This window comes from Oncorhynchus keta, chromosome 37, assembly GCF_023373465.1.
Source record: "Oncorhynchus keta strain PuntledgeMale-10-30-2019 chromosome 37, Oket_V2, whole genome shotgun sequence".
NCBI lineage: Eukaryota > Metazoa > Chordata > Actinopteri > Salmoniformes > Salmonidae > Oncorhynchus > Oncorhynchus keta.
Window position 1 is genome coordinate 21711863 of NC_068457.1, and position 11038 is coordinate 21722900.

The 11038-nt window shown below is 41.9% G+C and overlaps 1 pseudogene; it reads right to left on the bottom strand.

Moving 5' to 3' along the window:
* Positions 1-5602: 5602 nt before the first annotated feature.
* On the bottom strand, positions 5603-6005 carry LOC118370333 (FAU ubiquitin-like and ribosomal protein S30; annotated as a pseudogene).
* Positions 6006-11038: the final 5033 nt, after the last annotated feature.

Below are 11038 nucleotides of genomic sequence, written 5' to 3' on the forward strand. Positions count from 1 at the left end.
TCCACTATCCAGTGTCTTAAGGAAATGGAGAGATATCATGGCCAGGTTGAAATATGGACCTGATGGCAATAAGAGACAGATCATTAGATCCCCAGTGATAAGTGGCTCTGTACTGCTTCAGGTTACTGCTTCAGGGTCTAGTTGTGTAAGTAGCTGTGCAATAAGCCTCCATATCTCTCTGCCTACACTCTTAGAAAAAAAGGTGCTATCTAGAACCTAAGAAAATGTTCTTCAGCTGTCCCCATAGGAGAACCCGTTGAAGAACCCTTTTTTGGTTCCAGGTAGAACCTTTTTGAGCTCCATGTAGATCCCTTTACAAAGAGGCTTCTACATGGAACCCAAAATAGTTCTACCTGGAACCAAAAAGGGTTTTTACATGGAACCAAAAAAGGGTTCTCCTATGGGGACAGCCGAACAAACCCTTTTGGAACCCTTTTTTCCAAGAGTACTCAAGTAGGTCTCTGACCTTTACCTGTGTGCACTGCACACCCTGTGCAATGTGTCGTCTGCCAAGTTAATCTACATTCATGAAAGCAAGGATGTTGATGGAAAACCTCATTGCTTGCCACAATCAATGGACACATTTTTTATTTTTTATTTTAGGACCCAGGGCTAGTGGCAATAATTTGAGTGCAACAGAACTTTAATAAAATAAATGTCTCACGTCCTCATTGTGGTGTTGTGGTATTCCGTGCTCTGCGCAACTAGCCTGCTACCTAACTGAATACGGTCTTGGTGTTTTCCATTCATTGAAATGTATTGCTCATATGGGTGTGAATGTGGGATTGGGAGTGGCTGTTCTGGAGTGAATTAGAGACACTGCACAATCTTTCAGAGGCGAGCCAGACAAAGCTGGAATTCACTGTAAGGAGAAATGATCCCATCTTTCTCTGTGATCTAGCTCGGGCAACGAGATAAAATGCATATCTTAAATCATGCACGTCGGCTGCAATGGAGATAATATTTTTGAGAACACACCTTGAACTCTCCTGATCTACTGTTGATATTGTTATGCTAGAAACCTGCAGATTTATGATACGTCTCTGCACAGCTAACACTTAGTTTGTCTCAATTGACACATTCTTGAAGCCATTTTACACCAAGGTGCAGCCCTTTATCAATGTCAACATACAACACTTAGTATTCAGAAAGGGTCTTCAAAAATCAACATATCATCTCTTTAGTTTCCCCTGAGCAAAAGTACATAAACATGTCTTCAGTATTTGGCGGAAAGTCTATTATGTGGAACACAGGCCTCATTAGTGTGTGTGTGTGTGTGTGTGTGTGTGTGTGTGTGTGTGTGTGTGTGTGTGTGTGTGTGTGTGTGTGTGTGTGTGTGTGTGTGTGTGTGTGTGTGTGTGTGTGTGTGTGTGTGTGTGTACATATGTGTGCCTTGTGGGAATTCTATGAAAACGGCACCTTAAAAAACAGTACGTTGTCCATTCTGAAATCACATTTATTTTCAAATCAAATGTATTTTATTTATATAGCCCTTCGTACATCAGCTGATATCTCAAAGTGCTGTACAGAAACCCAGCCTAAAACCCCAAACAGCAAGCAATGCAGGTGTAGAAGCACGGTGGCTAGGAAAAACTCCCTAGAAAGGCCAAAACCTAGGAAGAAACCTAGAGAGGAACCAGGCTATGTGGGGTGGCCAGTCCTCTTCTGGCTGTGCCGGGTGGAGATTATAACAGAACATGTTCAAATGTTCATAAATGACCAGCATGGTCCAATAATAATAAGGCAGAACAGTTGAAACTGGAGCAGCAGCACGGCCAGGTGGACTGGGGACAGCAAGGAGTCATCATGTCAGGTAGTCCTGAGGCATGGTCCTAGGGCTCAGGTCCTCCGAGAGAGAGAAAGAGAGAATTAGAGAGAGCACACTTAAATTCACACAGGACACTGAATAGGACAGGAGAAGTACTCCAGATATAACAAACTGACCCTAGCCCCCCGACACAAACTACTGCAGCATAAATACTGGAGGCTGAGACAGGAGGGGTCAGGAGACACTGTGGCCCCAACCGAGGACACCCCCGGACAGGGCCAAACAGGAAGGATATAACCCCACCCACTTTGCCAAAGCACAGCCCCCACACCACTAGAGGGATATCTTCAACCACCAACTTACCATCCTGAGACAAGGCCGAGTATAGCCCACAAAGATCTCCGCCATGGCACAACCCAAGGGGGTTCTAAGGCCCCAAACCACCTATGAAACTAGCAGAATTCAACTTAAAAAAAGATGGGGGCACGCTTCCACGTTACCAACAGAAACAGATGGAGCCCCGACAGGGAGAAATGCACTTGGCTACTGTGAAACAACATGAGTGTTCCCAACCATCTGTAGCAGATGTCCAACATGGAGGATGGAACACAGAGGTCTGTATACCTGGAAATGCCAGATGGGCATTTGGGTCTGGCCCTGTCTATCTGTTCTAGGATGAACCAGGAGGACAGGAATAATGTTCACTACGGCGCTGCAGTGTTGTAACATCCCATTCATTTCAGATGAGAGTGCAGGTCACTGAGGCAATGCCTTGTCAGTCTGACACCAGACCTCACAATGCATTGAAACAGGTAGACTCCAGTTGTTTTTAACACATTTGTGCCCTGAACCATTTATAATCCTGTATGTGCTTTTTGGTTATTGGATTTAGCATGTAACTGTAGCCTTGCCCACCGGAATATAGCATTACAGTCTACCAGTAAAGTGTAAACCCACTGCTCTGTAGGGTGCCTGGTGTTGACTAGGAAGTAGGTTTGCTTCCTGTTGCCTGTGTTTATTTCCACCAAGGTCATTGCTCATAGGTGGGAGAGAACACACACACACACACACACACACACACACACACACACACACACACACACACACACACACACACACACACACACACACACACACACACACACACACACACACACACACACACACACACACACACACACACACACACACACACACACACACACAAGGCAGACCTTTCATCATGTCTTTTCATCAGACCCCTGAAGCTTAATAGGAATCAGCCCACATAAAACAGGCATCAGTCCACATAAAACATGAATCAGTCCACATAAAACAGGAATCAGTCCACATAAAACAGGAATCAGCCCATATAAAACAGGAATCAGTCCACATAACAGGATTCAGTCCACTTAAAACAGGAATCAGTCCACATAAAACATGAATCAGTCCACATAAAACAGGAATCAACCCACATAAAACAGGAATCAGCCCATATAAAACAGGAATCAGTCCACATAACAGGATTCAGTCCACATAAAACAGGAATCAGTCCACTTAAAACAGGAATCAGTCCACATAAAACAGGAATCAGCCCACATAAAACAGGAATCAGCCCACATAAAACAGGAATCAGCCCACATAAAACAGGAATCAGTCCACATAAACATGAATCAGTCCACATAAAACATGAATCAGTCCACATAAAACAGGAATCAGTCCACATAAAACAGGAATCAGCCCACATAAAACATGAATCGGCCCACATAAAACAGGAATCAGTCCACATAAAACATGAATCAGTCCACATAAAACATGAATCAGTCCACATAAAACAGGAATCAGTCCACATAAAACAGGAATCAGCCCACATAGAACATGAATCGGCCCACATAAAACAGGAATCAGCCCACATAAAACAGGAATCAGCCCACATAAAACAGGAATCAGCCCACATAAAACAGGAATCAGTCCACATAAAACAGGAATCAGCCCACATAAAACAGGAATCAGTCCACATAAAACAGGAATCAGCCCACATAAAACAGGAATCAGCCCACATAAAACAGGAATCAGCCCACATAAAACAGGAATCAGCCCACATAAAACAGGAATCAGCCCACATAAAACAGGAATCAGCCCACATGAAACAGGAATCAGTCCACATAAAACAGGAATCCGCCCACATAAAACAGGAATCAGTCCACATAAAACAGGAATCAGTCCACATAAAACATGAATCAGTTCACATAAAACAGGAATCAGTCCACATATAACAGGAATCAACCCACATAAAACAGGAATCAGCCCATATAAAACAGGAATCAGTCCACATAACAGGATTCAGTCCACATAAACCAGGAATCAGTCCAGATAAAACAGGAATCAGTCCACTTAAAACAGGAATCAGTCCACATGAAACAGGAATCAGCCCACATAAAACAGCAATCAGCCCACATAAAACAGGAATCAGCCCACATAAAACAGGAATCAGTCCACATAAAACATGAATCAGTCCACATAAAACAGGAATCAGCCCACATAAAACATGAATCGGCCCACATAAAACAGGAATCAGTCCACATAAAACATGAATCAGTCCACATAAAACATGAATCAGTCCACATAAAACAGGAATCAGCCCACATAAAACATGAATCGGCCCACATAAAACAGGAATCAGTCCACATAAAACATGAATCAGTCCACATAAAACATGAATCAGTCCACATAAAACAGGAATCAGTCCACATAAAACAGGAATCAGCCAACATATAACATGAATCAGTCCACATAAAACAGGAATCAGCCCACATAAAACAGGAATCAGTCCACGTAAAACAGGAATCAGTCCACTTAAAACAGGAATCAGTCCACATAAAACATGAATCAGCTCACAGAAAACATGAATCTGCCCACATAAAACAGGAATCGGCCCACATAACACAGGAATCGGCCCACATAAAACAGGAATCAGTCCACATGAAACAAGAATCAGTCCACTTAAAACAGGAATCGGCCCACATATAACATGAATCAGTCCACATAAAACAGGAATCAGTCCACATAAATCAGGAATCAGCCCACATAAAACAGGAATCAGTCCACATAAAACAGGAATCAGCCCACATAAAACAGGAATCAGTCCACATATAACAGGAATCAGTCCACATAAAACATAAAATACATGATAGAGTACAGAACAGTTCTGGACAAGAACAACATAAGATATTATTACATCAAAATGAAAAGTCATGTATTATCAAGCACCAAATCCAGAGTGATCTGGGCATACTGGATGAGAACATGCCAAAGACTATTCTCATATCATCTGACAGACCTGGAAATGCCAGATGACTTCAATAGTTTGGGACTATAAGGTTCTATCTGCATTTTAGTCAACATGTAGTTATTAAAACAGCCTTGTTCTGTTTAATGTTCTCTACCTATAGAGTAGTATAAATACCCCAATTTGTGTTGTTAAATTAAAAGGAATACAAGATAAAAATCGCTGACACCATTCAAACCAATGAGGGTTTGTATAGTCCCAAGCTCTCGACTTGTAAACGCTGTCTAATGCAGGAAATAAAATGTGCACTTCAACTAGGCCTACTTGTCTTCATGCTGGAGGCCATTTCTTCACAGCCAATCATACAGCTGCTCAATTCACCAACTGTAATAGAAACATCAAATTGGTGCCGATTACCACGTTCTTTCCTCACCAATTTTTATTGTGTTTCATCACAGTGAACATCAGCCCAATATAATTACAAATGGCAGACAGTCTATTGCTCACACAGAGTCAGTGTTCCACTGTCATAAACACAGTAGACAAGAGGCGTTGGGAAAATAGTTTTATGAGTTGGCGTTGGGTCCCTTCTTCTTGCCACATGTTGGCACCACATTCACAAAGTACCTGTTCTATTGCATCCTCCTTTAAGCCATTCTTCTTTTTCTTCTTCTCCTGCTTGTCCACCTTGGAGGTCTGTCCCCTGACCTTCCCCACTCTGGCCAAGGAGCCATTGACTTTGCCTCCCAACAGTCGGTTGTAACCTCAAGAGTGCTGAACTCCAGTGCAGACTGGCCGATCACATCATCGTCCTGCAGGGGTACCCCACAAAGCAAAACCACCTGGTCATCACAGGACAGTCCCTCCAATGGCTCAATATGAGCCTTGATGTTGGCGACAGTCTCTAGCCGAGACACCTCAAAGGTGTGGAGAGTCTGAGCACGCACAAATAGCTGCATGGTCAACCAAAGTCTCACAGTTGCAGTGTAACAAGCGTGTGTTTCGTCTGTATTATAAAAACAGGAAGTGGCAAGAACACGAAAGTCTAATTCAATCAACTCAGCTATTCAGCATTCATGATTAGAGCTAAACACACAACAATGTTCTCTCGGGGGCCGGGCTATTGCTTATTTCCATAAATATACAGACAGGTTTCTCCTTTGCCTTAACATAACCTAATTAATTAGATCAAGTCAAGCAGGCGTTGGTGTGTTGTTGTGGTTCTTGTGGTAAACATGCACATAACAGATGATTAGATTGAATTAAGATCTGTTGCAGGCAAGAACATCAAGGGAACATTGTGAATTAGCGGTCTATCGTTTACCACGTAACCCTCCTCCTGTCTTCCTCCCTCTATCAACCAGTCCCTATACGTGTGTGGGGTCCACATGTACTGCTTAACATTGCCTCAGGGGTCCTCATCTAACATCAAACCCAACTCTGGTGTGCCTGCCTGATGTCCAAATCAACTTAGTTAGATATCATTAGGCACATAGTCCCATTTTATGTTGTTGCAGGACACTTACTTGGCTAGCAGTTGAGGGAACCATCACCATTTAGACACAAACTCTGGATTATAATCGAATAACTCACCCGTGTTCCTCTAAATCAGACCGGATAGGTGAAAGCAATGGGTTGCAAACTCTACCCAGCCATTATCCAGGCCCTCTGTGATCAGCGAGGAGGGAAATTCGACAAGGTCATAGGACAGGAAGATAGGGAGCAAGTTATCCAATTGGAATGTAGCCACAACGTCCGTCCGTTGAGCTGAGATATTGATTAGATCCCAACATTGCTCCTGATTTAGCCCTGGCCGGCACAGCTGTAGCACCCATGTTAGACTACTGACAGGCCATTCATCTGACTGTAAGAGCCTCAACGACCGCTGGTAGATGAGGCAAATGAATAATATTCCTATAATAATAGTCTATTCTCTCCCTTCTCTGTGTTTCATCCTCCATGTATCCTCCAGGGCTGGTAGGACACAGTATCTGAGAGCGAGCCCGGAAATAAAACACTGGTTAAGAGTTCAGACGGACACAGTTGGTTTGTTTGTCTCTTTGGCTGTCAGGTGCTACTGAGGGTAACCTAATAAACTATAGTCAAAGTCATGGGAACCAGTCCAAGTCGTCAGGTCCAGACATAATGTATTGGTGCGTTCAAGACAACTGGGAACTCTGAAAAATTCGAGGTCATATCATGATGTCAGTGATCTTCAGGTTGGAAAGTCGGAGCTCTAGAAAGAGGCCAGAGTTCCTGACTTGGAATTCTAAGTTAGATGACCATTCAAACTATTTTTCCCAGTCGGAACTCATTTTTTTCAGAGTTCCCAGTTGAAGTCTGAGATTTCCCAGTTCCCAGTTGTTTTGAACGTGGGTTCTTGGGCAACTTGGGTTCTGGTAATGATGGTAATTAATGTTTGAACGTTGAGGATTTTACACATTATGCATTACTTGGAATGTGTGTGTATATGCATGAGAGAGAGTGGGGGGAGTCAGCACACCTGACTGCACTGGCTTCTAGAAGGTTCTGTAAATGTTAGTAGAGCTATTTTCGTCACTTTTTAGTTCCATCCCGAAACTATTCACTCGGGGCCTCATCATGTTTTGGAGCATACATGCATGCGACAGTTTTCACCCCAAAGTTTGTATTTATAAAAACTGAACTTGACGTGACAATATGCTTATCCTCCCGTGAACTTTAGACCATGCATACGCACAGTTTCTATTGGTTGAAGTCTTGCATTGCAAGATGGCAAAAGTATTCTAGTAGTAGTAGTAGACTTTTACAAATTGGGAATAAATATATGTCAATCTTATTCATAACAACAACAAAAAACATGTAGGCCTAGCTAAATATAATAACAATATGCAATCCTTTGCCATAGTGAGAAAAATCGAAAATGGATTTATCTCTGCATTCTATAATAAATAGAAATAGACATATATTTCCTATTAGTTATTACAGAATAAATGTCTCACCTTTTCTGACTGATGGTAGTCTACAGGCCTACAACACGTTGGGACAGATTAACATTCTTCATCTCTCATTTAATTGGACCCATGTTACAGTAGTAAAAAGAGAAGCTATTTCAAGGATTCCTATTTTGCTCTATGCGATCTGATCCGAAGCGCAGTTTAACGGTTGAACAGACGGTTCACCTTTTCCATTGACGTTTGTATGCTACGTCGAAGTACTGTAATGTGACATTTGTAGCGTATACAATATTTGATTTATATGCTGAACAAAAATATAAACGCAACATTCAACAATTTTAACGATTTTACTATGTTACAGTTCATATAAGGAAATCAGTCAATCGAAATAAATTCATTAGGCCATAATCTATGGATTTCACATGACTGGGGAGGGTCACACCCACTGGGGAGCCAGGCCCAGCCACTGAGGAGCCAAGCCCAGCCAATCAGAATGAGTTTTTCCCCACAAAAGGGCTTCATTACAGACAGAAATACTCCTCTGTTTCATCAGCTGTTCGGGTGGCTGGTTTCAGATGATACCGCAGGTGAAGAAGCCTGATAGGGAGGTCCTGGGCTGGCATGGTCTACGGTTGTGAGGCCGATTGGACATACTGCCAAATTCTCTAAAACAACGGAGGCAGCTTATGGTAGACAAATTAACATTCAATTCTCTGGCAAAAACTCCCGTGTACATTCCTGCAGTCAGCATGCCAATTGCTCGTGACCTCAAAACTTGAGACATCTGTGGCATTGTGTTGTGTGACAAAATTGCACACTTAAGATTGGCCTTTTATTGTCCCCAGCACAAGGTACACCTGTGTAATGATCATGCTGTTTAATCAGCTTCTTGAAATGCTACACCTGTCAGGTGGATGGATTATCTAGGCAAAGGAGAAGTGCTCACTAACAGGGATGTAAACAAATTTGTTCATTTGAGAGAAATAAGCTTTTTGTGCATATGGAACATTCCTGGGATCTTTTATTTCAGCTCATGAAACATGGGACTGACGCTTTACATGTTGCGTTTATATTTTTGTTCAGTATATAAACATAATACATAGTGTATCATAAACATTGCAGAATAAATTCCTCATCTTTTCTGGCCAAATTGAATTTATATGTTCTGTAGCCATACACCAAATTACCATATACATTTAGCTGGGACTATTAGTTAGGCTATTATAATTTCACAATTTTGCTCTATGCATCCAACAGAGTGAGCGGTTTATAACATACAGTGCCTTGCGAAAGTATTCGGCCCCCTTGAACTTTGCGACCTTTTGCCACATTTCAGGCTTCAAACATAAAGATATACAACTGTATTTTTTTGTGAAGAATCAACAACAAGTGGGACACAATCATGAAGTGGAACGACATTTATTGGATATTTCAAACTTTTTTAACAAATCAAAAACTGAAAAATTGGGTGTGCTAAATTATTCAGCCCCCTTAAGCCACCTCTTGCTGCGATTACAGCTGTAAGTCGCTTGGGGTATGTCTCTATCAGTTTTGCACATCGAGAGACTGAATTTTTTTCACATTCCTCCTTGCAAAACAGCTCGAGCTCAGTGAGGTTGGATGGAGAGCATTTGTGAACAGCAGTTTTCAGTTCTTTCCACAGATTCTCGATTGGATTCAGGTCTGGACTTTGACTTGGCCATTCTAACACCTGGATATGTTTATTTTTGAACCATTCCATTGTAGATTTTGCTTTATGTTTTGGATCATTGTCTTGTTGGAAGACAAATCTCCGTCCCAGTCTCAGGTCTTTTGCAGACTCCATCAGGTTTTCTTCCAGAATGGTCCTGTATTCGGCTCCATCCATCTTCCCATCAATTTTAACCATCTTCCCTGTTCCTGCTGAAGAAAAGCAGGCCCAAACCATGATGCTGCCACCACCATGTTTGACAGTGGGGATGGTGTGTAAGGGTGATGAGCTGTGTTGCTTTTACGCCAAACATAACGTTTTGCATTGTTGCCAAAAAGTTCAATTTTGGTTTCATCTGACCAGAGCACCTTCTTCCACATGTTTGGTGTGTCTCCCAGGTGGCTTGTGGCAAACTTTAAACAACACTTTTATGGATATCTTTAAGAAATGGCTTTCTTCTTGCCACTCTTCCATAAAGGCCAGATTTGTGCAATATACGAATGATTGTTGTCCTTTGGACAGAGTGTCCCACCTCAGCTGTAGATCTCTGCAGTTCATCCAGAGTGATCATGAGCCTCTTGGCTGCATCTCTGATCAGTCTTCTCTTTGTATGAGCTGAAAGTTTAGAGGGACGGCCAGGTCTTGGTAGATTTGCAGTGGTCTGATACTCCTTCCATTTCAATATTATCGCTTGCACAGTGCTCCTTGGGATGTTTAAAGCTTGGGAAATCTTTTTGTATCCAAATCCGGCTTTAAACTTCTTCACAACAGTATCTCGGACCTGCCTGGTGTGTTCCTTGTTCTTCATGATGCTCTCTGCGCTTTTAACGGACCTCTGAGACTATCACAGTGCAGGTGCATTTATACGGAGACATGATTACACACAGGTGGATTGTATTTATCATCATTAGTCATTTAGGTCAACATTTGATCATTCAGAGATCCTCACTGAACTTCTGGAGAGAGTTTGCTGTACTGAAAGTAAAGGGGCTGAATAATTTTGCACACCCAATTTTTCCGTTTTTGATTTGTTAAAAAAGTTTGAAATATCCAATAAATGTCATTCCACTTCATGATTGTGTCCCACTTGTTGTTGATTCTTCACAAAAAAATACAGTTTTATATCTTTATGTTTGAAGCCTGAAATGTGGCAAAAGGTCGCAAAGTTCAAGGGGGCCGAATACTTTCGCAAGGCACTGTACAGTAGAATGAACACAGCTGATATTTTGCATTGAAGTGTGTACGCTACCACTCTTAAGTAGACCCACTGTAGTTTTCATTTTTACAATAAAAAGTACACAATATTTCAGAATTCACGGGCAGTGCAGCATATTTAGGTTCAGGAAAAAGTGAATGCCATTTAATGCTTTCAAACT